The 7,756-nt window shown below is 37.9% G+C and overlaps 1 pseudogene; it reads left to right on the top strand.

The window, feature by feature from the left end:
- The first annotated feature begins 6,707 nt into the window (after positions 1–6,707).
- Positions 6,708–7,509, top strand: LOC129676092 (phosphoglycerate mutase 1-like; annotated as a pseudogene).
- The last annotated feature ends 247 nt before the right edge of the window (positions 7,510–7,756 follow it).

Below are 7,756 nucleotides of genomic sequence, written 5' to 3'. Positions count from 1 at the left end.
CTCTACATGTTTTGGAGTTTGTGTGCTCTTTTTTGGTGACAATCGCTCTTCCTTTTTTTTGGGGTGGAGGTGGTTTCATTTTATTTTCTTGATTTTTAAGGCTTTGTTATTAGTGGGTTTTTTGTTTCTTTTAGGGGAAAAACTTAAATTTGCATAGGTAGAGAGGGGCAGAAGATCTGGAAAGTCTTGGAGGAGGGAAAGGATATGATGGAAACATATTTAAATTTAAAAAATGTTTTAAATAATAAAAATATAATAATAAAAACAAAATTATTTTTAGAAATGATAATACATCCATTTATTTTACATATTATAAACTTAAAGGTAAATGGAAGGAACTAGAAATAATCACCGTGAATGAGGTAATACAGAAAGACAAATATTCTTTTTTCATTTTTTAACCACTTTTTAAAGATTTTCTTTATTTTTGAATGTTCTATGTACATGTACATCTGCAGGCCAGAGGAGGACAGTAGAGCATATAAATGGTTGTGAGCCATCATGTGGTTGCTGGGAATCGAACTCAGAACCTCTGGAAAAGCAGACAGAGCTCTTAACCACTGAGCCATCTCTCCAGCCCAAACGTTATCTTTTAAGATTTGGATACGTGTGTTGCCTGTATAACATGTGCAGAAGTTAGGTAGCTATTTTGGGACCACATGGAATGAGGCATTCATCAATAAATGCTACAATAAAGGATAGCATTATAAAGAATAAAGAGAAATAAAATTATTAAAACAAGAGAGGTAGGGTTAGGGTAAGATTGATGAGCAAAAAAAAAATGGAGGAAACTGACTAACATTAAGGCCTATTATTTCATACTTTAAAAGTTATGTTTACTTATTTATTGCCTTTATATGTGTGTGTGTTCATATAATAAGATGATGTTTTGCAGAAGCCTCTTTCTACCATGTAAGTCTTGAGTATTTAAAACCTGTCATTGGGTTTGAGAAACGCACTTTTACACACTGAAACTTCTCTCTGGCCCAGAATAAATGTCTTTTGAGGAACTATGTGGAAACCAACTACACATAGGCTCAAGATCATAAACTTGTCCAGAGTCGTATTTATAGTAATAGCCTTTGGAAGACAGAAAATGATTTTTTTGTGATGGAGTTGCACTGGGCATATCAACCAATTGCCAAATCAGACCTCATGTTCATAAGGTGTTTATTAACACATGCCTTGAAAAACTTATACCTACTTGAAATGCTTTTGCCACAGCTTTGCACTCAAGGCTCAGAGATCTACTTTGAAAAAGAAGTGGCAAGATTGTAAAGATAAGAGTTGGCAGATAACTCTAGAACACAGCAATTCCCCTGTCAAAGCACAGCTAACTCTTATATAAACTCACTGATAGTGTTACAGAGTGCACAAGCTGTACACATAAGCAAGGCAGAAAAAAAAGTAACTCTGTTTGAGAAGGGTAAGTAAGCACAAAGTCCCAAACCTTACCAGGAATGTATTTCAGTCCATAGCTTTTGGAAGGCAGAAAGTGAGTGTTCTACAATGGAGTGACACTGGTTATATTAACTGCTCTCCAGACCAGGCTTCATTTTGGGGAGCAGTATATCAGCAAATGCCAGAGACCTTGTTTTTTCTTTTTGTTTAAAAAAAAAATGTATGAGATAGAAAGAGCATAATGTTGTATCAGTGGAAGAGTTGTTTAGCAAGAAGAAGAAAGAAAGAATATGAACAAAATATATGATAATAAAATTTTTTAAATGATAAATAAATGTTAAAAAAAAACTCTGCTTAGTACTGGCATGCAAAATCCAAATTCAAAAACATAATTAAGTATGTAACAACCTACAGACACATTGTCAAGCTGATATTGAAACACTTGGTTTCAATTAAACACTATTCAGAGGAAATAATTATGAAATTATTATGATAATTATGAAAATACATTATGATTTTCGTAGGGTACTACATCCTGAAAATGTGATTATAAGTGAAAGGATCTTCATTGTGCTAATGAAGAACTGGGCTAACGACCACTCATCTAGGCCTCTTTGCTTTAGACTAATTGTGTGAAATTTGTTTCTTTCCAATTTACCTAGTTCTGTGCCTTTTGTTTACTCTATATCCACAATCCATGGTTCTTTGTTTACTTCAAGGCAGATTATGGAGTATAGTTTTGATACAGAAAGTCCTGCTAATTAGAAAAGATATCTTTTAGAAGACATTAATGACAAAACATATCTTTATGATATGTTGAATGTTGTTGGCTTTATAAGCCAGAATTGTATCCAGTGGATAACTGAGAACAGAATGGAAGATCCATCCATGACTTCCTAATTGTCACATTTTGACTAATGTTTTAAACTGTTCAGGAATCTATACTTTTAAAATTCTGTATTTATTTCGTTATTTTTACATTACAAGATGACAAAATACAACTGTGGAAGTTAAACTGGATTTACATATTATTGCTACTGGGTCCCTATAGAAAACTATCTGTGATTGTGGGAAGCACTAGGTAACTGTCAAGAGAACATGAAGTGGTATAAAATGTTTACTATAAGCAAATCATTCACCACTATCTGTGACTAACTGGAAGCTGAGACTCATAGACACAAGACTGTTAATATTCTAATAGTAATTGAAAGACATCACAAGGATGAAGTAGGAATCATGAAAAGAAAATATTGTTACCCATAGAGATGAGTTTGCTGTAGTTTTCCAACATGACTTCTTTGAACATGTCCTCTGAGAAGAATCCAGGCATTACCCCCTCTCCTGGGAGAAGCTTACGGCTGCATCCTTCAAACTCAACAGAACTTGGCATGAAAATTAACAGTATCCCCTTGTGTCCATTGACTGACTCATTTTCTGCAGGAAGTATTTGTTGTCTAGATTACTTGTACTGCTATCAGTAGTCGATATAAATTGTGTGAAAATTTATGTTCTAAGTGGGAGGATATTGTGACCTGCTTATAGAATTACAGGAGACCCTCAGTGAAAAGCTTCATGAAACATGGATCTTCATTATCTGGTAAATAATGATTGAAGTGGTACTTAATAAGAAGGGAGAATGTGTGTTCATCTCAGGTATCAAAATTTTGTAAGTATGTTAGGCCATGAATTCATGAAGAAACATTATCCTAGAGAAAATAAATAAGGCAGGGACAATTAAAGAGCAGACCTTAGTGCACAGATGACATATATGTTAAAGGTTTCATATAAAGGATTATATAAAAATACTCTTGATAAAGTTCACAGAAAAAAATGGAAAATTCTAGCAAATGAAAGATTTGCATAAGTATAAATAATTTATCCCATCCCTTTGCACACATTTGCCTAAGACCAAGCCATGTGTCTTAACCCACCTTATGGATCGTCTCATAAAGTTTATACTAAAATTTCATCTTTCTGATAGATTAATTATTTTTAAAAAGCAGTACCTTTTTTCACTTGCTTTATGTGAAGAAAACTTCCTCACTCCATCAGAGATGGAGATTTCTTGAGTCCTAAAGACAGAGCCTGCATTCAGGTGGCCTGTTCTTTGAGCTGATGATGAGTTTCCACATTACTGGGTGTGCAGTTAAACAGACTTTCTCTGTACCTAACTAACAAAAGAGCAGGTTGTCATTTAAAATGGAGGCAAGGCAGCAGGTAAGCCAGCCACAGATCTTCACCTCTCTCTTTGCCCCTCCAAATTCTATCTCCCTTCTTATTCCAGTCCTGGAGAAGACTGCCTTCTGTGACCTCACTGGCCCTCTGCCCCTATCTCCAGTGGATCACACAGACCTCCTCTAATTTTCCCCAACTCATTGCTTTATCTCACTTTCCAAATCCAGGAGGCAATTCCTGGAGACTCATAGGCCGCTTGGCCAAGAGATGTAGGTAGCAAAACTGAGAATCGTCACTGTTCCCACTTTTCTCCAAATCTAATTACCTATCCTACCCAGATCTCTGAAGCAAACTAACTGTTGTGGCCTCTCCTTCCTCTCTGCTCACATCTCCAGGGGATAATGCAGAACTTGTCATCCAACATTCCTCTCTACTCTGTTATAGCAGCTTCCAAGGCCAGCGTGTTTCCTCTAGAAACCCATCAGTTAAGCTGTACAGAGAAGCAAGTAAGCCAGGAAGTTACTAGTTGAGTTTCAGATATTCAATCTCCCTTCTCTCCTCCATTTTCTATTCCCTGTCCCATCTGTAGGATACCACCTGTTGTGGTGTCTCCTCACTCTCTGTCCACATTGGCAGTAACTAAGAATATCCAGGTGGAAAACCTTTTTTACTCTCTATCATAGATCCTTTCATTTATCCTCTCCTAGGCCATCCCTATTCCTAACTGTCAGCTCCCAATACAGAGAAATACATTTTTTCCTGAAATCCCTTGTGGCTATATCTATTGAGATTCTAGAAAAATTTCATATCAGGCAAGAGACAGATATGTATCCCCCTAAAGATCAGAGAGGGCACTAGAAAACAAGAAACAAAACACACCCAACAAGGACAAGACCAAGCACTTATAATAAAAACACAGTAAATAATAGCTAGGCAAATATGTCTCCAGCAGAACCCAGCAACCTACCACAGTAGGCTCTGAGTTCTCCAAAACAACTGAAACACAAGTAAAACACCTTGAAACAGTCTTTACAAATATGATAGAGGTTCTTGATGAGATAATTAAAAAATCCTTTAAAGAAATTTATGAAAACAAAAACAGCAGAAGAAAGTAAATAAAACTGTTCTAAACCTGAAAGTGGAAATAGAATCAATTAAAAAAAAAAAACTCAATGCGCTTTCAGGTGTGCCGTTAAAATGCTTGTATGAGATGTCTCAAATTTCTTTATGAAGGTGCTTGGCCCTATGAACTTTCCTCTTAGCACTGCTTTTGTTTTGTCCCGCAAGTTTGGGTAAGTTGTGCCTCCATTTTCATTGAATGTTAGGGTGGCTCTAATTTCTTTCTTTATCTCTTTCCTGACCCAGGTGTCACTGAGTAGAGAATTGTTTAGTTTCCATGTGTGTATAGGCTTTTTGTTATTTCTGTTGTTGTTGAGGTCTGATAGGATAAAAGAGATCATTTCAATCTTCTTGTATCTGTTGAGATTTGCTTTGTGCCTGACTATATGGTCAATTTTGAAGAGGGTTCAGTGAGATGCTGAAAAGAATCTTTTGTGTTTGGGTGGCATCTATTCAGTCCATTTAATTTCAGACCTCTGTGTCATTATTTCTCTATTTAGCTTTTGCCTAGATAATCTGTCCCTTGGTGAGAGTGAGGTCTCCTACTACGACGGTGTGGGATCAATGTGTGATTTAAGTTTTAATAATATTTCATTTATGAATGCAGGTGTCCTTCTATTTGGGGCATAGTTGTTCACTATTGTTATGTCCTCATTGTGAATTTTTCCTTTGATGAGAATGAAGTGTCCCTCCCAATCTCTTAAAAAAAGAAGCAGACACACCCAAGATGAGTAGATGAGTGCAAATAATCAAACCCAGGGCTAAAAATAATAAATTAGAAACAAATAAAACAATTTGAGAATCAATGAGACCAAGAGTTGGTTCTTGGAGAAAATCAACAAGATAGATAAACTCTTAGAAAAACTAACCAAAAGGCATAGAGACACTATCCAAATCAGCAAAATCAGAAATGAAAAGGAAGACATAACAACAGACACTGAGGAAATCCAAACTATCATTAGGTCTTACTTCAAAAGCCTATACACAAAATTTGAAAATCTAAATGAAATTGATAATTTTCTTGATAGATTCCATTTACCAAAGTTGAATCAAGATCAGGTAAATAAATTAAATAGTCCTATATCCCCTAAGGAAATAGAAGCAGTCATTAAAAGTCTCCCTTCCAGATGGTTTCACCACAGAATTCTACCACTCCTTCAAGGAACAGCTAACTCTAATACTCTTCAAACTCTTTTACAAAAAGAAACAGAAAGAACGTTACCAACCTCATTCTATGAAGCCACAGTCATCTTGATACCTAAACCATAAAAGACCCCCCAAAAAAGAGAACTTCAGACCAATGTCGCTTATGAACATTGATGCAAAAATAGTCAATAAAATACTTACAAACTGAGTCCTAGAACACATCAAAGATATCATCGACCATGACCAAGCAGGCTTCATCCCAGGCATGCAGGGATGGTTCAATATATAGAAATCCATCAATGTAATCCACCATATAAACAAACTGAGAGAAAAAAAAAACAAATATGACCATCTCCTTAGATGCTAAAAAAGATTTTAACAAAATCTAACACCCACTTACGTTTAAAGTCTTGGAGACATAGGGATATAAGGCATACACCTAAACATAGCATTTTATTGTAAAGAAAATATACAGCCATCCTATAGCCAACATCAAACTAAATAGAGAGAAACTTAAATCAATTCCACTGAAATCAGGGGCAAGGCAAAGCTGCCCACTCTCTCCATATTTCTTCAACATAGTACTGGAAGTTCTAGCTAGAGCAATAAGACAACGAAAGGAGATCAAGGGGATACAAATCAGAAAGAAAGAAGTCAAAGTATCACTATTTGCAGACAATATGATAGCATACATGAGTGACCCAAAAAATTCTAACATAGAATTCCTTCACCCGATAAACACCTTCAGCAACGTGGCTGGAGTACAAAATTAACTTTAAAAAAATCAGTTAACTCTCCAGCATACAAAAGACAAACAGGCTGAGAAAGACATTAGCGAGTTGCTGCAACATCTCCTGCCTGTCACCATGGCTACTTACAATCTCCTGCTGCTCCAGCATGGCAAGAGCGTCCAGAACCCGGAGAATGCTGCAGCGGCTGGTATTGTGACCTGAGCCCTGAGGGCCAGGAGGAGGTGAAGCGCAGCAGGCAGGCGCTGCGAGATGCTGGGTATGAATTTGACATCTGTGCAGAAGAGAGCAATCCAGACCCTATATTTTTAAAATTTTTAAAATTCAGGATGCCGTTGACCAGATGTGGCTGCCAGTGGTCAGGACCTGGTGCCTCAATGGGTGACACTATGGGGGTCTAACCAGTCTCAGTAAAACAGAGACTGCTGCTGCTAAGAATGGTGAGGCACAGGTAAAGATCTGGAGGTGAACTTACAATATCTCACCACCACCGATGGAGCCCCCCATCATCCCTTCAAGGGATGATGTATTAGAGTTAGCTGTTCCTTGAAGGAGCAACATCAGTAAGGATCCCAGATACGCATCCCTTACTGAGGACCAGCTGCCCTCCCGTGAGAGCCTGAAGGACATTATTGCCAGAGCACTGCTATTCTGAAATAAAGAAATTGTCCCCCAGATCAAGGAGGGGAAAGGGGTCTTGATTGCCGCCCACAGCAACAGCCTTTGGGGCATTGTCAGGTCTCTGGAGGGTCTCTCAGAAGAGATCACCATGGAACTAAACCTGCCAACTGGCATTCTCATCATCTATGACCTGGACAAGAACTTGAAGTCCATCAAGCCCATGCAGTTCCTGGGAGATGAGGAGATCATACATAAAGCCAAGGAAGCTGTGTCTGCTCAGGGCAAGGTCAAGAAGTAAGGGCAAGGAGGCAGACTACTACCCCAAGAACACCCTCCCTGCTTGTTCATGCCTCCCACACCCTTCCACAACCCCTGTGACACTGATTACATACTTAGGATCTTAAGTTTAAGTTTGTAGCTGTAGATAGAGACCGGAGAAAGGGAGGGGAGGGGAGGGGAGAGACGGAAAGGAGGGAAGGAGGGAAGGGGAAGGGGTAGGGAGGGGAGGAGAGGGCAATGAAATTATTCCTAATGATATTCTGCTA

The sequence above is a fragment of the Psammomys obesus genome, unplaced genomic scaffold (assembly GCF_907164565.1).
Source record: "Psammomys obesus unplaced genomic scaffold, mPsaObe1.curated_primary_1811, whole genome shotgun sequence".
In the NCBI taxonomy this organism is placed as follows: Eukaryota; Metazoa; Chordata; class Mammalia; order Rodentia; family Muridae; genus Psammomys; species Psammomys obesus.
The sequence above is the reverse complement of the archived record's forward strand: the minus strand, read 5'-3'. Positions and strand labels throughout refer to the sequence as shown.